The 21,486-nt window shown below is 37.5% G+C and overlaps 1 long non-coding RNA gene and 1 pseudogene across 2 annotated transcripts; one reads left to right on the top strand and one right to left on the bottom strand.

The window, feature by feature from the left end:
* Positions 1–6,957: 6,957 nt before the first annotated feature.
* Positions 6,958–7,057, bottom strand: LOC111557711 (annotated as a pseudogene).
* Positions 7,058–8,676: 1,619 nt separating this feature from the next.
* LOC123381653 lies at positions 8,677–18,491 on the top strand. Of its 2 annotated transcripts, none has more exons than XR_006588936.1 (3): positions 8,677–8,944; positions 11,017–11,151; positions 13,039–13,782. It is a non-coding gene; the product is annotated as an uncharacterized LOC123381653 (long non-coding RNA). The 2 variants fall into 2 exon arrangements; XR_006588935.1 differs by lacking the exon at positions 13,039–13,782 and adding an exon at positions 18,266–18,491 and having other exon boundaries at positions 8,679–8,944.
* Positions 18,492–21,486: the final 2,995 nt, after the last annotated feature.

Here is a 21,486-nt window from a genome sequence, read left to right as displayed (position 1 = left end):
TTCTATTTCCCTGATGATGAGTGATGTTGAGTATTTTTTCATGTGTCAGTTGGCCATCTGGATGTCTTCTTTGGAGAAGTGTCTATTCATGTCTTTTGCCCATTACTTCACTGGATTATTTGTTTTTTGGGTGTTGAGTTTGCTAAGTTCTTTATAGATTTTGGATACTAACCCTTTGTCTGATATGTCATTGCAAATATCTTCTCCCATTCTGTCGGTTGCCTTTTAGTTTTGCTGATGGTTTCCTTCGCTGTGCAGAAGATTTTTATTTTGATGAGGTCCCAGTAATTCATTTTTGCTTTTGTTTCCCTTGCTTCCGGAGATGTGTTGAGTAAGAAGTTGCTGTGACCAAGATCAAAGAGGTTTTTGCCTGCTTTCTTCTCTAGGATTTTGATGGCTTCCTGTCTTACATTGAGGTCTTTCATCCACTTTGAGTTTATTTTTGTGTGTGATGTAAGAAAGTGGTCCAGGTTCATTCTTCTGCATGTCACTGTCCAGTTTTCCCAGCACCACTTGCTGAAGAGACTGTCTTTATTCCATTGGATATTCTTTCCTGCTTTGTCAAAGATTAGGTGCCCATACGTTTGTGGGTCCATTTCTGGGTTCTCTATTCTGGTCCATTGATCTCAGTGCCTGTGCTTGTGCCAGTACCATACCTTCTTGATGATTACAGCTTTGTAGTATAGCTTGAAGTCCTGGATTGTGATGCCTCCTGCTTTGGTTTTCTTTTTCAAGATTGCTTTGGCTATTCGGGGTCTTTTCTGGTTCCATACAAATTTTAGGATTATTTTTTCTAGCTCTGGGAAGAATGCTGGTGTTATTTTGATAGGGATTGCATTGAATATGTAGATTGCTTTTACCCTCCCCACTTTTTAAACATAATTGTCATCTTTCCTACTTACATTTCAAACACCCCATGAAATGGTATTATAACTTGCTCTTGCTTCAACAATCAAATATGGTATAAAAAACTCATAAAATTTTTAATAGTCTTGTGTATTTACCCCTATTTTTACCTATTTTGATGTTCTTTCCTTTCTAAATGTCTAAGCCTTTCTTTTGGAGAACTTTCTTCAGCCATTTTTTAAAGAGTAGGTTTGCTACCCTTAAAATTCTCTTTGGTTTACTTCATCTGATAGTGTTGTGATTTTTGCCTTCATTCTTGGAGGATATTTTCACAAGATATAGAGTTCTGGTTTGAAGTTTTTTCCTTCAGTACTTTCTTTGTACACAGGATTACAGAGGAGAAATAGGCTGTTATTCAAATTGTTGTTCCCCTATGAGTAATGTGCTGTTTCTCTCTGGATGTTTTCAAGATTTTTTCTTTTAGTATTCAGACATTTAATGATGATGTATCTTGGCATGGATTTCTTTGAATTTATCCTGTTTTATCCTGAATTTTCCTGATCATGTACCTTCTTGAATCAGTAGATTTGTCTTTTTCCAAATTTGAGAAGTTTCAGACATTATTTTTTTAAATACTTTTTCAGTCCCACTCCCTCTTCTCTCTTTCTGGGTTTCTGTTAACACCTATGTTAGCCCTTTTTTTGCCCTAAGCGTCCTTGTCCCCGAGAAGCCGTCTTTTTTTTTCCCCCTGTCACTCACATTGGGTAAATGCTTTGATCTGTCTTCAAATTTTCTGAATCTATCCTCTGTTATGTCTACTCTACTATTTAACTTATACAGCAAATTTTTCATTTTGGTTATTATATTTTTTGGTTCTCTAATTTGCATTTGCTGTCTTTTTATAATTTGTATTTCTTTCATTAGATTTTCTATATTTCATTTGTTTCAAAAAAATTTATAGTTGCTTGCTGAAACATTATGATGCCTTCTTAAAAACCCTGTCAGATAATTCTAGTATCTAATTTATCTTGATGCTGGTGTCTGTTCATTGTCTTTTTCTCATTCCTGTTGTAATTGCTATGATAAGTGGTTTTTTTTTTTTACTAAATCCTAGATATTTTTTGTCTTATATTAGACTGTGGATCCTATTTAATCTTTTTAGCAGGTATAATGCAAGGACTAGGTGAGTCAGGGCTAGCAAGGGCTAGCTTCTTATCAGGCTCCTCCAAACTTTCCTGACCAAAATTGGGCACTATCACACTGCTTTATTACAGATGGGTAGGGTGAAAGTTCAAGTCCCTCTTTACCTCACTGTCACCTTCCTGGCAAAAGTGCACTGACTCATACTACCTGCAGTCTCTGAGTGGGGTTGTATGAGCAGCTCACTATTTGTCTCCACTGCCTCCAAGGCGGGAAAGTGGGGTGAGTTGACCACTTTGTTGCTGTGGGTAGGGGTGGAGGGTCAGCTCTTCACTGGACCCTCTTGCATGAGGGGAAGGGGGAAGCAGCTTGTCAACTACCCCTTCTTACACCACTCTATTCTGCCTTGTAAATACCAGGAAAGGTGGAAGGTCAGCTCCCCAATGGGCCTTGATGACAGGGCAGGAGAGTGGAAGCCTAGTTGTAACTAGTTCTGCCTTGTACTGGCTTGTGAAGTTTCATTGCCACTGTGTGGAACCTCAACTCAATACTTGATCCCATTAATACCATCATGAGGTAGGGGGAGATCAGACCTATCTACTTCCAGATAAGTATGGAATCCTAGCCCCTTCAATACTATGTTCTCTGTTGTGTGTAGAGTTGAAAAATATTGTGGCTTTGCCTTCTGAGATGTCTTGTCTTTATTCTCTTCCCTCACATTAGTCTAGACCTTCTCTTTCCATCATCTCTGTTGTCCCTGTTCTGCTTGATTTTAATGCCACTATAAGCAATTTCTTCTCAGTGTGGCGCCTTGTCCTAAAAGGAAACCTTGGCAAGTCAATTTAGAGTTCATAGAGGTTATACTGCTCTATCCCTTTTGGTCCATCTCAACACAGGCATGTGGTACTGGAGACAACAAACCTCCTTTTATAGCTCTTGTTCTCCAACTCTCTCCCATCTCATTGCTTTCCTTGCTTCTTCCTACATAGATTACTAGTAGGCAGGGGCGTTGTCTCCACAACCCATATTTTGGGATTTGTGGGGATATCTTTTCATCTTTTTATTTTATAAATTTGTTTCTGTTGTCTAATGTTTATTTATTTTTGAGAGATAGAGACAGAGCACAAGACTGGGGGTTCAGAGAGAGGAGACACAGAATCTGAGCTGTCAGCACAGAGCCCGATGTGGGGCTTGAACTCATGAACCACAAGATCATGACCTGAGCTGAAGTCAGATGCTTAACCAACTGAGCTACCCAGGCACCCTTCTGATGTTTAATATTTAGTCTTGTTTTGACATCTAGTTGCTTTACCTTTTTTTATGTGGCAATTCAGAGTAACTAAACAACTTTGCTGCTCTTTTGTCATATTACCAGAATCCTGTCCCTCCTTCCATTCTTCATCTGCTATAGTCCATTCTTTCCTGAACAACCAGTTTGGTGTTCTCTCTGAATTGTTCATTCATAGGTGAAATGGCATTACATTACATGGGTGAAATGGTGTTCATAGGTTACCCAAACAGAAAAGAGAATTCTCATATTGAGTCAATGACTGATTTATGCCCTCCATCTAAGTTCAGTGATAACAATTGCAGTAAAGGAAAAACTTCAGCTAGTCTTTTGGGACATCAAGCACATAAACTGAGATGTGCTTTTTGAATTTAAAATTTCTATAATGGCATTGACATTTCACAATTACACCTAATAAAAATAAATACGTATGCAGTTAAAACAATCATATAAAACTCTAGCCACAGGACCAAAAGATTGATTCCTTCTTACTGATGTTTTTGTGAATTTTTTTAGTCAGAGCCTTGGTGAGTCCATAGTTTACAAGGAATAGAAATTAAAATAAGTAATGAAAATCATCTTTTAAAATGAAACGGGAATATGTTCATCGAGGAAGTAATATAATCTCTGTAATTGAGAATTAAAGGATAATTCAAAATCCTTGATTAAAAGAAGCCTATCCTTCTTTAAGAAATGCCCAATTTTTTATTGGTGCTCAAGCTTAAACAGAATTTATTATGTGAAATTTGCATAAGAGAATAATGAAAAAAGTACTGGGCAAAGGCTACTAATATGGCTTTATTATAAATAATAATGGATGAATATGCTCAAATTCCACATAAGCAAGGCTGCTTCCCTGTGATAACTCCATAGTAGTGTGTGTGTGTGTGTGTGTGTGTATTTTTTTAATGTTTATTTATTTTTGAGAGAGAGAGGGGAAAGGCCAGAGAGAGAGGGAGACACAGAATCCAAAGCAGGCTCCAGGCTCCGAACTGTCAGCACAGAGCCTGACACGGGACTCGAACTCATGAGCCGCCAGATCATGACCTGAGCCAAAGTCAGACGCTTAACTGACTGAGCCACCCAGGTGCCCCAGTAGTTTTTATTTTTAAAAACTAAAATCTAATCACCTTTCTCGTAGCCTTTAAAATCACTTTCTTCACTAAATATAGAATCTTAAAACACAAACTGACTTAACTCTTTAGGTCCTTTTTTGTTGAATCTATTTTTCAGTCACCTCAATCTATGAAAATTTCAAACCACTGGCTAATGAAATTCTGAACACTCTTAACATGAATATGATTTTCCTTATTATTTTTAGATCTCTGATAATTATTGTCAGAATAAGTAAATGTTTATTAGAAAATAAAAAGTCTCAAATCAACAATCTAAGCTTCCACCACAAGGAAATAGAAAAAGAAGGAAATAGAAAAAGTTTTGGTTTTTTGAAAAGATAAAATTGTTAAACTTCTAGCAAGACTGACAAATATAAAAGGGAGATGAAGTTTTCAAACATCAAGAATAAAAGAGGAATTCTAACTACAGAACCTACAAACATTAAAAGGAAATTAAGTGAACAATACAAACAAGCCTATATGTAGAAAGTCAACAACTTACACAAAATTGCCAAATTCCTTGAAAACCACAAACACAAAACTCACCCAAGATGAAATAGATCATTTAAGTAGTCCTACATTAAATGGACTGAATATGTAGTTAAAGCTGCCAAAAATGGAAATCTCCAGACACAATTGTCTTCACTGGTAAATATACCAAACATTTAAAGATGAAATAATGTGTAGAATCTAGTCAAGTTCATGGAAGCAGAGAATAAGAATTATGGTTGCCAGGGGCTGGGAGGAGAGGGAGATGGAGAGATGTTGGTCAAGGGGTACAAACTTTCAGTTATGCAAGAGGAATACGTTCAGGAGATCTAATGTACAGCAATATGACTACAGCTAATAAAACTGTACTGTGTGCTTAAAATTTGCTATGAGAGTAAATTTTAAGTGTTCTTACCACAAGTAGGAAGAAAGAAAGAAAGAAAGAAAGAAAGAGAAAGAAGAAAGAAAAAGAGAAAATGGTAATTATGTGAGATGATAGATATGTTAGTTAACTTGATTGTGATGATTATTTTACAATGTATATGTATACTCAGAGCTGGGATGGGGGAGATGAAATAACACCAATTCAATACAAACTCTCCCAGAAAACAAAAGTGGAGGGAATGCTTCCCAGCTCATATAAGGCCAATATCAAAGTCAAACAAAGACAGTAAAAAAGAAAACTACAGTCCAATTTTCCTTATGAACATAACACAAGTTTTCAACAAAATATATCCATTAATATATAAAAAGAAAGATATACTACAACCAGGTATACTTTATACTGTAAGCACAAAGCTGGCTCAATATATGAAAATCAATCAGTGTAATCTATCATTTTGACAGGCTAAAGAAAAACCATATGCTCAAATCAGTTGATGCAGAAAATCATTTGACTAAATCCAACATCCATTCATAATAAAACTCCCAGCAAACTAGAATTAAAAGGAAATTTCCTCAATCTGATAAAAAAACACAAAATTACTAATGCTAACAGCACATTTAATGGCTGGAGTCTTAATGGTTTTCCCCCTAAAATTAAGACCCAGGTAAAAGTCTCCACTTTCCCTAAAACAATTTATATAGTACTAGAAGTCCTGACCATTTCAATAATGCAAGAAAACAAAACAAAACAAAATTGGAAGATTGGAAAGGAAGAACAAAACCTATCCTTATTTGTAGATTGCAGGATTCTCTACATAGAAAATCCCAAGGAGTCTACCAAAAATTCCAGAAGTATCAAGTGAGTTTAGTAAGATCACTGAATACAAAGTAAACACATAAATATCAATCATACTTCTACATATTAGCAAAAAAAATTGGAAATGAAAATTAGAAATGTGGTACTATTTAAAATTGCTCTAAAAAATTAAAACAAATTTAACAAAACATGTGCAGGATGTATATAGCAAATAATTCAAAATGCTGATTAAAATATCAAAGGCCTAAATAAATGGAGAGTCATGCCATGTTCATAGATTGGAAGACTCAATATAGCTCAGGCTCCCAGGATTTTGGAGTAAAGTATGCCTTTACTTCAATGATAACTATCCTCCATTTGAAAACCAGCTTCTGATTTGCTACTGGGTTCCCCATAGAGACTAAACTCCCTAAACATGGGATAGCAAGTGACTATGTGACTCAAAATATCTATCATGAGCATGATAATCTATTTCACTGAATCAAAGTATTGGATGTATGAAAGACAATTCCTTTGTTAAATGGAATGGTAATTACAAGACCAGAAGATACAAGCAAACTGTATAAGCAAGTGGTGCACACTCACATGGTACTAACTCCTACTACCTTAACACCTGATCCTTCATGCTCCTTAGAGCCCCATGGGAAGTCCACTATAAACATTTGACATTTCCAGAGGAGGAAAAACACCCTCCTTGGGTTATAGATGTGTCTGCAAGGTGTGGTGACATCATCTGGAAGTGAATGGCTGCTGCATTACAGCCCCACTCAGAGTTAACCCTGAAAGACTCTGGTAAAGAAAAATTCTCCCTATGCACAGAGTTTTGAGAGGTATATTTGATTTTTCATTTTGTATGGAAGGAAACATTTGTTATTTTTTTTTATTTGAAACACTTCACGAATTTGCTTGTCATCCTTGCTCAGAGGCCATGCTAATTTTCTCTATATCGTTCCAATTTTAGTATATCTGCTGCTGCAGCTAGCACAGAAGGAGACATGTTAAGAGTCATATTGATTCATGACCAATGGCTCAGTGAGTTGATTGGTATTCCAGGGCTAAGAAGAAATATAACTGGAAAATTAACAAGGAGCTCTGGAGGAGAGACTATGTGGATGTGCTTCTAAGAATTGCACAGAGTAGGGGAATGTTAATTCTCATTAGGGGATAAGACATGAGAGGGTGGAAAGCAAATGAAGTTTGGATGTTTATACCTTTGGCTCCTTATGCTGAGACTTGAGTTGGCCACAATGTTCCTATTAGTAAGGTCACAGCTCCCTTAGGTGCCCTCTTTTCTGCCAGGTTGTAGTTAATACTTCCTGCCTCCATAGCAGTTCTTGTGGTGATAATGGCCCCCTACTGTCACTAGTCACAGGTGATTCATCAACCCTGCCCGTGTTTTTTATTAGATCTCAAGTATGCCATTGTTTCTTAATTGACCACAGCAACCCTGATCATAAACTACACAGGAGTGGAAATTTTTATTGACTATTATCCCAGTATCTAGAATGATGTCTGTCACACTGCAGGTTTTCCATAAATGTTTGTTGAGTGAATATGTGTTTTGTCCACTTTCCTTCCATTAAAACATGAATAGCAATTTCTTAAACATCATTAATAATCAGTTTTCAAAAATGCATGGTATCTGGTATTAAAATAGATGTGAGGAAACAGTGTAAACTGTTATAACCTTTCTGAAGACTATTTGCATTTATCAAATATTTAACAGGTACACATTTTAACTGGGTAAGTCTATCATTTGGACATTTGTGCCAAAGAAATAATCACATATATATATATATATATATATATACAAAAGATGTAGGGACAATGATGTTTGCTATGTATTATTTATAATAGTGAAACTTGGAGACAAGCTGAACATCAATCACAAAGATTGATTGAACAAACCTGATACGCCCTTACAATACAGAAAAGAATGATAGTTCTACAAAGCCTGACCAAATAACCAGATCAGAAGATAACTTAAGTGTAAAAACAAGTTGTAAATACATAGTAACCATTTCCTTTGAAAAATGCATTGTTAGCTTTAGCATAAAGTCTAGAGCTAAGCTTCAGTTCATATTGGTTTTATTTGGAAAATGAGATGGAAAGAAGGGAGCTTCCATTAGCCCATCATCACTGCTATATTTTGATCAAATTGAGCATGTATTTACATTTTTAAAAGAAACACTTAAATATATTTATATTTAAAAGATAAACAAGAGCAACTCAAGTGTTTAAAAAGTAAGTCTTGCTCAGCACACAACTTAAGGGCAATAAAATATCAAATTGTAAAGCGTATTACAAAACAAATAAATGGGGTGAAACTGTCACATTTAGCTTTCTCATTTACAAGTGCAAGGTTTTTGTCCAGAAAGCTGCAAGAAGGGTATTTCACTATTAAGGAACCAATTACGGCGTTTATGGAAAATAACGCCTTTTGACCCTCCTAAAAACAAATAAACAAAACACATTATCAGGGTCCATTTTTGCAAAGATAGAAAACTCAGTCTGATTAAGGGGACATATCCACGACCCTGAGGAATTGTCCAACAGAGAACACTCTTTTCCCAGCAGGAGTAAACCCAGACTCTTCTCACGTTGGCCCGGGACGTGGCCGTGGGAGGAGGAGCTAGACGGGAAAACATCCCCTGACTCCACCCGCTGGGAGGAAGGACGCGCCAGCACCCGCACCGCCCAGGCCGCCTCGGAAGAGCTAGAACTGAGGCCCACCCTACCTCCCGGCCACCTCTAGACTCCGCGGAGCTAGGCGGCAGGGCAAGGCGAGAAAGCGGCGGCGGCTGGGCTGGGGAGCCCCTGGAAGAGCGCGTCACCACCTGCTGAGCTCCGCCCACCACCCGCTCCGTGAGTCTAGAACCTCGGAGTCCACACACCCCTCGGTGGGCTTGGGAGAGGCTAAGAACGGCGCGCCCGAGGGGCGGGGTTCTAAAGGGGGGGAGGGAGAAACAAGAGTTTCCTAGAAAGAGTAAAGCTTTCTGCGTGTGTTCATATAGATTGCAACTAACTTGTTGATGACTGTATACCTTTTCCCCCCATCTTATAAGTAGGGTCCAGTTTTAAAAAATCATTGTCATAGGGGTGGCTGAGTCGGTTAGGTGTGGGACTCCTGATCTCAGTTCAGGTCTTGGTCTCAGGGTCATGAGTTCAAGCCCGCAGTTTTGCTCGGCGCTGGGCGTGAAGCCAACTTAAAAAAAAAAAAAAAGGGAAGGAAGGAAGGAAGGAAGGAAGGAAGGAAGGACGAGAGAAACAGTAAAAAAGATGTTCTTATAATATTATGACTGTGTGGCCATAATTTGGTTTTTTTTAAAAAATCAACAAAATGCGCATTATAAGGTTTAACCAGGATCTTCTCCGGCAAATGTGTGATTTGCTTGATAACCATTTTATTATTTTCCATTGTATGTTCTTTCGTATATTATGTATTCTTGAAATTTGCTTTTTTTTTTCTCCTTTCCTGGGATAAACTCTATTGGTCACACTTTCTTTTATACTACTGTTGTTGTGCGCCATATTCAAGTGTCTGTATTTACATTTCTCAACCTTATTCTCAACAGATATTTGTATCTTTATTTCTCTGAGCAGCTTTGCGTTTTTGTTTTTGTTTTTTTTTTTAATTTTTTTTTTCAACGTTTATTTATTTTTGGGACAGAGAGAGACAGAGCATGAACGGGGGAGGGGCAGAGAGAGAGGGAGACACAGAATCCGAAACAGGCTCCAGGCTCTGAGCCATCAGCCCAGAGCCTGACGCGGGGCTTGAACTGACAGACCGCGAGATCGTGACCTGGCTGAAGTCGGACGCTTAACCGACTGCGCCACCCAGGCGCCCCATGAGCAGCTTTGCGTTTAAAAGGTACATTGATGGAGAGAGAATCCCTATTTTTTCTTTGTATTACAAAAATTTGAAAAACATAAGAAAAGTAGAAAATGGTAAAATGAACATATATAGCCAGCCATGCCATTGACTTAAGAAACCTTACTTAAACTTTTGCCATATTTGCTGTTAGTTTTTGATGAAATTTCGTAAAGCGAATTAACAAAGTTAATTTCAGTGCTAAGTGCGGCGCTATACATACCTTTATAAAATCAATACATTTTGGGGCGCCTGGGTGGCTCAGTCGGTTAACCGTCTGACTTTGGCTCAGGTCATGATCCCACAGTTCGTGAGTTCAAGCCCCGCGTCGGGCTCTGTGCTGACAGCTCAGAGCCTGGAGCCTGTTTCAGATTCTGTGTCTCCCTCTCTCTGACCCTCCCCTGTTCATGCTCTGTCTCTCCCTGTCTCAAAAAAAATAAATGTTAAAAAAAATAAATAAAAAATAAAAAAAATAAAATCAATACATTTTCCAATATAATTCCACTTAACAGTTAGCTGTAATGTTCCTTAATATTTCTTATTGCCAGTCCACATTCAAATTTCTCAAATCGTTCCCGACGTCCTTGGCGATAGTTGCTTTTCCGTTTGGGGTTTGATGGAGGACCACACATTGCATTTCGCTTTAATGTTCAAATTTAACCTCTACACCTGGAGGCTCTGAGCGATCCTGGGTAGGAGACACTATCAAAGACATTTTCCAACCGTCTAATAAGAAACTGCAAAGTAACGTCAAGGCGTGGAGGTTTATGGCAAATGTGATCTTGAATCTGGCTGGCTCATCGTGCAACAGTCTGTGCACGAACGGTCTGTGCCACACCCCCGCGAGTGCAGGCCCTGCTCTGCCTTCCTGCTTCTAAACTCTCTGCCCTGGTGGGGAGATGCTGCCTAGGCCTTGGTTGTACACATCTGGAATGGAAGGCGGGTGTGGAGACTGCGCTGCCTGGAAACACTGAGTGGAGTGGGCTTGTGGCCCAGACTGCGGGAGCAGGAAGTCTTAAGGACCATCCCCCTCACTCCTACCCCCACCCCTGGGCTCAACCTCCAGGTCAGGCTTCCGGATGCAGTTGAGACTGAGCACACGTCAGGAACAGGTGTTCGGTGCACGCTGGGATCTGCGGGAATCGGTGCCCGGCCCCACCTGCAGCACAACCAGAAAAAAGCCCCCGTTGGTGGCAGGAAGGTAAAAAGTATTTATATTGTAGACTGTGGGCGTGCCAAAGAGCACCAGAGGTGGGTCTGCGGTGGTACCCAAGCTCTGGAGCCAGAAAGACCGAGGGGGGGGGGGGGAGGGGTAAATTCCAGCTGTCACCTGTAAGCAGGGGCTAGAAAAGGAACCTGGATAAGAAGTATCTCAACTGACAACGAAGGTATTAATAACTGTCTTATGGTGTTGTTTTGAAACGTAAGTCTAAGTTGTAAATCAAATAGGCTGGTTCAGGGTACTAAGCCCTGAGTAAGTGACAACTGTTGTTTTGTATTTAGAAGACATTTTGTTCCTTTTAATTGGGTGGTTTATGTAAACCTCACAACCATTCTAACCATTCTGTGAGGTGGGTATAATCATTTGCATGAAAAATAACAACCAAGGCTCAGGTTGGTGGAGTGAATGTGCCCAGGTCAGAAGGTAGCAGGGAGGGAGTTTGGATTCAAGGGCAGGTATGCTTTACTTCTAACCTCAGGCTTTGTGTAAATGTAACACCTGCCTAAAAACAGCACTGCAGCCTTCAGAGCACTTAGCAGAGTGACCTGTCCCTAAATCCCCAGAGATATAATGGGAAGTGAATGTAAGATAGAATCTACCATGCCTCAAATGTATTCTAGGATTTCTGGTGTCTCCTCAGATCCCTTGAGTCAGACAGAGCCTTCTAGCCCCCCATGCACTAGCAGTCTGTATTTTCAGTCTGAGATTATAGTGAATTCCAAGAGGCTCCACTTTGTGGCCTTAAAATTAGTTCCTCGGGCTCAGGAGCTGGGGCTTCTAGGTAATTCATTTTAGAGCAAAGCAGCTTTTAAGAAGCAGGAAGCAAGGGACTCTGGTAATAAGAGTCTTCCCTGGAAGAGAGCACCCCTTCACCTTAGACTTCAATCCAGAATTTCAGAGTAGAGACAGGAGAAACCACAAAGGTCTGCACAGCCAGAAGCATTTCTTGATCCCCCTGTCAAGAATGAGACAGACTGGAATGCAAGCTGGTGCAGCCACTCTGGAAAACAGTATGGAGGTTCCTCAAAAAATTAAAAATACCCTACGACCTAGCAATTGCACTACTAGGCATTTATCCAAGGGATACAGGTGTGATGTTTCAAAGGGACACATGCACACCCATGTTTATAACAGCACTTTCAACAATAACCAAAGTATGGAAAGAGCCCAAATGTCCCTCGATGGATGAATGAATAAAGAAGAGGCGGTATATATATATATATATATATATATATATATATATATACACAATGGAGTATTACTTGGCAATCAAAAAGAATGAAAACTTGCCATTTGCAACTACATGGATGGAACTGGAGGGTAGTATGCTAAGTGAAATTAGTCAGTCAGAGAAAGACAAAAATCACATGACTTCACTCATATGAGGACTTTAAGAGACAAAACAGATGAACATAAAGGAAGGGAAACAAAAATAATATAAAAACAGGGAGGGGGACAAAACAGAAGAGACTCATAAATATAAAGAACAAACTGAGGGTTGCTGGAGGGGTTGTGGGAAGGGGGATGGGCTAAATGGGTAAGGGACATTAAGGAATCTACTCCTGAAATCATTGATTCACTATATGCTAACTAATTTGGATGTAAATTTTTAAAAATTAAAAATAAAATTAAAAAAAAAAGAATGAGACAGACTTGGTGATGCCACCACATTCAGAAGTCACAACATTGTGTGACAGTGGGAAGTGTGGGCCAGCTTTGAGAAGAGCAAGGTGAGCAAGGGGTAGGTTGCTCAGGAAAGGCCACTTTGTTGGAAAGCTTGTGAGAACGAGGTCTGTGGGTACCCTTAACCAGGAAGAGGAAAGAAAGTCTGCCTTCACTTTTCCTAAATGGCCCCATGCTTTACAGATGCTGCTGTCACATGTGTCCATCACCTCACATGATGATTCATGAAGAGTTTCCATGCTCATCTACCTCTGACTTATTGAAAACTTTAAAGAACCTTTAAAGATCCGAGAATGTCAATCAATTGTCCAGAGTCACCTATATGACAGATCTGGAAATCAAAGTGCCATCATTTGGTGTCAGGTCCATGTTTCAGTTCATTTATGTTTAATGAAGAGTAGTGATCTTTTGTGTGGCCGTTCACAGTTTGTTTATCCATTCACCAACTGATGCATATTTGGATAATTTTCAGCCATAAACATTTATATACAGGTTTCTATGTGTGGACATATATCTTCACTCTCTTGGGTGAATACCAAGGAGTGAATGACATTGCTGGATCTCATAAGAAGTGTATGTTTAGCATAATAAGGAGCTGTCATACTTTTTCAAAGTGGCCGTACCATTTTTCATTTCCATCAGCAATATGTGAGGGGTCTAGTTGCTCTGCATCTTCATCTGAATTTAATGATGTCAGGTTTTTCTACTTGAGCCATCATATTGCTTTGTAATGGTATTACATTTTAGTTTTAATTTGATTTTTCTAATGTATAATAATGAGTATGTTTTTGTTTGTCATCTGTTCCTTTTTGATAAAGTGCCTATTTGATCTTTTCCTCATCTTAAAAAGTTGTTTCTTACTGATTTCAAGAGTTGTATATATGCTACAAAGGTTTTTCCAAAGATAAATGATTTGTAGATACTTTCCCTCAGCTTGTGTTTTTTCATATTCTTAATAGTATTTTTCTTTTTTTTTTTTTAAAGTTTTTTTATTTATTTTTGGGACAGAGAGAGACAGAGCAGAACGGGGGAGGGGCAGAGAGAGAGGGAGACACAGAATCGGAAACAGGCTCCAGGCTCCGAGCCATCAGCCCAGAGCCTGACGCGGGGCTCGAACTCACAGACCGCAAGATCGTTACCTGGCTGAAGTCGGACACTTAACCGACTGCGCCACCCAGGCGCCCCTATAGTATTTTTCAAAAAGCAGAGGTTTTTTACTTTAAGGAACAAGAAAAACCTCAAATAAACTAACCTTAAACCTAAAGGAACCAAAAAAAAAAAAAAAAAAAAGAACAACCACAACAAATGAGGCTGAAAGCCAACAGAAGGAAGGGAATAATAAAGATTAGAGCAGAAATAAATGATATAGAAACAAACAAAAAACAGTAGAACAGATCAATGAAACCATAAGCTGGTTCTTTGAAAAAATTAATAAAATTGATAAACCCCTTGCCAGACTTATGAAAAAGGAAAGAGAAAGGGCCCAAATAAATAAAATCACAAATGAGAGAGGAAACATTTTAAAAAGAGTTAATGCCTATTCTTCTCAAACTATTCCAAAAAAATAGAAAAGGAAGGAAAATTTCCAACCTCATTCTATGAGGTCAGCATTACCCTGATACCAAAATCAGATAAAGACTCCACTAAAAAAGAGAACTACAGGCCAATATCCCTAATGAACATAGATGTAAAAATTCTCAGCAAAATGCCAGCAAATCAAATCCAAGATTCACTCACCATGTTCAAGTGGGATTTAGTCCCAAAATTCAAAGGTGGTTCAATAGTCACAAATCAATGAGCATGATACACCACAATAATACAAGAAAGAATAAGAACCATATGATCCTTTCAATAGATGCAGAAAAAGCATTTGACAAAGTACAAACATCTATTCATGATAAAAACCCTCAACAAAGTTGTTTTAGAGGGAACATACCTCAACATACTAAGGGAGCCATATACAAAAAATGCACAGCTAATATAATAATCAATAGGGAACAATTGATAGCTTTTCCTCTATGGTCAGGAACAAGATAGGGATGTCCTCTCTCACCACTGTTACTTAACATAATACAAAAGTCCTAGCTATAGCCATCAGACAACACAAATAAATAAAAGGCATCTAAATCAGCAAGGAAGAAGTAAAAGTTTATTTGCAGATGACATGATACTCTATATAAAAAACCTGAAAGACTCCACCAAAAAATTATGAGAACTGATACATGAATTCAGTAAAGTCTCAGGATACAAAATCAACATAAAGAAATCTGATGCATTTCTATACACCAATAATGAAGCAGCCGAAAGAGAAATTAAGGACTTTATCCCTTTTACAATTGCACCAAAAACCATGAGATAGCTACTAGTAAACCTAACCACAGAGGTGAAGGACCTGCACTCTGGAAACTATAAAACAGTGATGAAAGAAATTGAAGAAGACACAAAGAAATGGAAAGACATTCCATGCTCATGGATTGGAAGAACAAATATTGTTAAAATGTCTATACTACACAAGGCATTCTATACATGCAATGCAATCCCTATCAAAATACCAACATCATTTTTCACCGACGTAGAACAATCCTAAGATTTGTATGGAACTGCAAAAGACCCCAAATAGCCAAAACAATCTTGAAAAGAAAAAACTGAAGGCATCACAATTACAGATTTCAAGTTATGTTACAAAGCTGTAGTGATCAAAACAGTATGGTACTGGCACAAAAATAGACACAGATCAATGGAACAGAATAGAAAACCCAGAAATGAACCCACACCTATAAGGTCAATTAATGTTACACAAAACAGGAAAGACTATCCAATGGGGAAAAGACAGTCTCTTTAACATACGGTGTTGGGAAAACTGGACAGCAACATGCAAAAGAATGGAACTGGAGTACTGTCTTAGACTATACACAAAAACAAATTCAAAATGGATGAAAGACCTAAGTGTGAGACAGGAAACCGTTAAAATACCAGAGGAGAACACATGCAGTAACCCTTGTCATCAGCCACAGTAACTTCTTTCTAGATATGTCTCTCCTGAGGCAAGGGAAACAAAAGGAAAAATAAACTATTGGGAGTTCATCAAAATAAAATCTTCTGCACAGCAAAGGAAACAATCAACAAAACTAAAAAGCAACCTATGGAATAGAAGAAGATATTTGCAAACAACATATCTGATAAAAGGTTAGCATACAAAATATATAAAGAACTTAAACAACTCAACAGCTAAAAAACAAATAATACAATTAAAAAATGGGCAGAAGATATGAATAGACATTTTTCCAAAGAAGATATCCAGATGGCTAACAGACACATGAAAAGATTCTCAACATCACTCATCATCTGGGAAATACAAATCAAAACTACGGTATGACCTCACACCTGTCACAATGGCTAAAATCAACAATAAGAAACAACAGATGCTGGTGAGGATATGGGGAAAGGGGAACCCTTCTACACTGTTGAGAATGCCAACTGGTGCAGTGTTCTGAAAAATGGTGTAGAGTTTCCTCCAAAAGTTAAAAATAGAACTCTTTGACCCAGAAATTGCATTACTGGTATTCACCCAAAGAATACAAAAATACTACTTCAAAAGGATACATGCACCCCAATGTTTGTAGCAGCATTATCTACAACAGCCAAATTATGGAAATAGCCCAAGCATCCATTGACACATGAATGGATGACAGATGAATATATATATATATATATATATATATATATATATATATATATAATGGAATATCACTCAGCCATAAAAAAGAATGAAATCTTGCCATTTGCAACAATGTGGATGGAGCTACAGAGTATTATGCTAAGCGAAATAAGTCAGTCAGAGAAAGACAAGTATCATATGATTTCACTCATATATAGAATTTTAAGAAACAAAACAAATGATCATAGGGAAAGAAAAAGAAAGAGGGAGGCAAACCAAGAACCATACTCAACTATACAGAACAAACTGATGGTTACCAGAGGGGAGGTATGTGGGAAACAGGTTAAATAGGTGATGGTGTTAAGAAGTACACTTGTGATGAGTACTGGGTGTTGCATGTAAATATTGAATAACTGATTTGTACACCTGAAACTAATATTATACTATATGTTAGCTAACTGGAAATTAAATAAAATCTTAAAGAAAAAAAGAGCAGAGGTTTAAATTTATCAATTTTCATAATTTTCAATGCTTTTATTTCATGGGTGTATTAATCTATTTGGACTGCCATAACAAAATACCACAGATCAGGCAGATTCAACAACATAAGTCCAAGAGCAAGATGTGATCAGTATTGGTTTCTGGTGCAATCTCTCTTCCTGGCTTGCAGAGGGCCACCTTCTGTGTCCTCACACGGCCTTTTATCTGTGCACACACACAGAACGAGAGTGTTCTCAGGTGCCTCTACCTCTTCCTCTAAGGACATCAATTCTATCAGATCAGGACCCCACCTTTATTACCTCATTTAACCTTAATTACCTCCTTATGGTCTGGCCCTATCTCCAAATACAGCCACATTAGGGGTTAAGGCTTCAACATACATGGGAGACACAGTTCAGCCCATAACAGTAACTTATACTTTTTTCTTATCTAAGAAATATTTGCCTAATATGGTCACAAGCCTGTCACTTTTTTTTTCCTTTTATAAATTTGAAAGTTATAGCACCATTTGTTGAGAAGTATATACTTTCTCTGTTGGATTGCCTTGGTTACCTCTGTTGGGAATCAATTGAATATAAATATGTGCCTCTGAAATACAAGCATGGTTCTGAGTACTACCTCCAGGGTTTAAATGGATCTCTTTATTGATTCCCCATTACCCTAGCAGAGGACCCAGAGTGAGGATGTGTGTACCCTAGTGAGTCACTGGTATACAGGAAATGATTATGGGAAGCCTATTTATAATGACTTTATCTTTAAGAAGGTACTAAGTTTGGGGCACATGGGTGGGTCAGTTGATTAAGCGTCCAACTTCAGCTCAGTTCATGACCTCATGGTTCATGGGTTCGAGCCCCGTGTCAGGCTCAGTGCTGACAGCTTGGAACCTGGAGCCTGCTTCAGATTCTGTGTCTCCCTCTCTCTGCTCCTCCCTTCCTCTCTCTCTCTCAAAAATAAATAAATATTTTAAAAAAATTTAAGGCACTAAGTTTTATCAGTAGTAATATTAACTGGTAGCATATGTACATATTTTTGAAATATATACAGATGAATTAGGACATGAAAATAATATTGATACTAATTGTGTGATGCCTCAGAGTATAAGACAGAGTTAGGTTTTTAATAACATTTTATAATTTTATTTATTTTCTATTTTGTTTTAAACTGTTAACAGTAAACATTATATAAGAGTTTTCAGAGGTCATGTCACCAGTTTCTAAACACTCCAGATTGATCAGAAATGTGCTGTTACAGGCAGCACCATCATTCAAGGATGTGACTGTGGAATTCACCAAGGAGGAGTGGAAGCATCTGGGCCCTGCTCAAAGGACCCTGTATAGACACATGCGCATCCCGGTGGATAAGCAGACCTTGCCACGTCATTGCCTCAAGAATGCAATCCTGTTTTTCATGATTGCTACTTTTATCATATGTGTCATATCCTGTTCTGTTTCTACTAATTAACATTTCTCCTGGTTAAGGGTCATATGTGCCTTCTTTGCATGCTTTGTAATTTTTTTTATTAGATTCTAGTTGTTATGGATTTTACATTATTGGGTGCTATATTTTTTGGTATTTTAAAATGTTTTGGGGCTTTCTCTGGAATAAAGCTATGTTATTTGGAATTAGTTTGATCCTCTCAAGGTCTGCTATTAAGCTTTGTTCTGTAGGATTCAGAACACCTTCTGGTTTAGGGCTAATTTTGTTCCAGTACCAATTTTGTTCCTGTAGCCTTCAGGTTATTCTACATATCCTCCATTAATTAAGAAACCTTTCCACTCTGGCTGGTGGGATAAAAAACTTCTTTTTTTTTGTATTTTCCACTCTACACCTTCCCAGCAGTTCTTTCCCTAACCTTGAATAGTTTTCTTACATGCAAGCACAAGTCCATACTCAGCCAAAGATTCAGAGAGACCTTTCTGCAGATCTCATGGCTCTCCAGTGTTTTGTCTGGCAAATTCTAGTTGCCTCAGCATTCTAAACTCCTAACATTGTCTCCTCAACTTATTGAGACTGTCAGGCTTTTTTTTGGAGGCATGGTGGGCGGGGCAGGGGGGTCCCTTTGTTATGCTGTGCCATAGAAATTTTCCAAACTCTGGCCAAAATAGGGTTCACCCAAGTTGTTTCCTTTTTCCTAAGAGTTCCCTGTCATTGTCTGATTTTGCACTGCCTATTGTCCAATTTTGTATGGTTCTCTGTTTGACATGAGGAGGTAAAGTGAAATCCCTATGTGGTCCCTTTTATAAAACCCAAAGCACCTGGGCCATTTTTAGAAGTTAATATTATTTTGTCCTGAGATTCAGGGATCTAAGGAGATTCATTCTTTTGTCATCTCCTCAAAAATGAGCACCTCAGATGAATCCCATCAATGTGCAGCTCTTAAGCTATAGCTTCCTTTACATTCAGAAGTATTGAAGCACATGCAGCTGATCTAAGTCCTAAATTATTTTCCATTTATAGAGTACAGTATTAGAAAAACATATGTGATCTTCAAGTTGGAGGAAGGAGAAAATCCATGGTTATTAGAGGAAGAATCTCTAAATAGGAACCAGACAGGTGAGTTATTGAGTACTAGCAGAAGGTATCCAGGGAAAATTAAATCCAAAGTGATCAGTTACAGATGGGAATTTTTAGAGGTTTTTATCTTTGGAAATTAACAAAGAATGGATCCAGCATACTATGGAAGGTGAAAGTGTAACATAACCAATGCAATGTAAACATATTGATTCTTTCATCTTTAGAAGCTAGAAGCCCAATTATATCATTTACAACTGACAAATCAAGTTATAGATTTATATTTAATAGTAAAATGATAAAAACTGAGAAACATTTTAAAAGGCACTAAAATAGGGATTAAAGGATGGTTAGAAAGAAAGAAAAAACATTAATTTTATCATTGGTTCTGTAATATGGAATTATTAGATACTATGGAAATAGAAGATTCATAAAATACAAAAGTTTATAATTATAAAGGTACTTAGTAGAGCAGAACACAATATTTTGTAATTATTAGAAGAAAAATCAATGGAACAATAAGAACAGAACTATTACTAAAAATATTTTTTCTTTTACTTTTTTACATTATAATTCAACATAAAGTACAACAAATTTATCTGCCACATCAACTAATATAAAGTTACCTATTAAGTGCTCTCAGATTGTAAAAAAGAAAGATATCCAAAAATAATGCAGACTGTTTGAAATATAAAATAATACATTAGTAAGCTAATAAATGTACAAATAATTCAGGGTTTATTTACCTAGCTGCCACATGTTGAATTCAAACAAAACAATATTAAATCAGAAAACCAGCACTCAAATGATGTTTTTAAAAGACCAGTTTCAAGGGATAGTAAAAGTTTTAAATATCTGTGTATCAAATAAGTTATCAGGATCCATAAAAAAATTGTAAGAGATATAAGGATAAAGGGAAACAAATTAGGTATAGTAGACCTTAATATACTCCCGGATTTTATACCAAATGTAGTAGAGAGCAATTGAAGTTCTGGAACAAAGGTTGGCAATACAGTACAATACAATACAAACAATACAATACAAAGGTTGGCAATACAGTGCAATAACTACAGCCTTGAGCCGAATTCAACCTGATACCTGTTTTTATAAATTAGGATTTTGGAACTCAGCCACTTCAGTTCTTTTATGTATTGTCAGCTACTGCCTTTATACTACAAAGGCATAGTTGTCTAATGACAGGGACCACATGGCCTACAAAGTCTGAAATATTTATTATCTGGCCTTTTACAGAAAAACTTTTTGTTAATCCATACTCTAGAACAATGGTGCTCAACAGAAGCTGATTTTGCCCACCACAGGACATTTAGCAATCTCTGGAGATATTTTTGGTTGTCACAACTGAGAGATGATACTACTAGTATTTCATGTAGAAACTAGGGATGCTGCTAAATATCTTATAAAGCACAGGACAACCACAACTACCTCCATCATACATGCACACAACCAAGAATCATCTGGTCCAAAATGTTAATAGTGACAAATTTGAGAAACTCTGCTCTAAAATATATACATAGAATATTTAAAAAGTGAACCTAATAAATATCTAGATGTGTCTTTTAAACTGTGTGCTCTAAAAATAATTAACCAATGTTGATGGTACATTCAGAAAATATAAAAGTATATTAGAACCAAAAAAAACTTTCAATAAACTCCACAAAATACAAATATCACAGTTCAGTAAAATTAGAAATTGAAAATAATGTAAAGAAAACTAAAATCTGATCATTTAAAAATCTTGAAATGAAATGAAATGAAATGAAATGAAAAATCTATTCAGATATGTAAGCACAACTATGGAGTAGGAGGCTCCAAGCTCTTGTTTCTCCCATAGAACTACTGGGGGGGGGGGGGGGGAGGAACTTTGTCATAGCTGTGGAAAAAGTCAAAGGTTTATAGCAATCAGGCAAACATCTGATCAAGAAAAAACATCTTCAAACTAA

Source organism: Felis catus, chromosome D4 (genome assembly GCF_018350175.1).
Source record: "Felis catus isolate Fca126 chromosome D4, F.catus_Fca126_mat1.0, whole genome shotgun sequence".
Classification (NCBI taxonomy): Eukaryota; Metazoa; Chordata; class Mammalia; order Carnivora; family Felidae; genus Felis; species Felis catus.
This window is presented reverse-complemented; position numbering and strand designations above follow the sequence as displayed.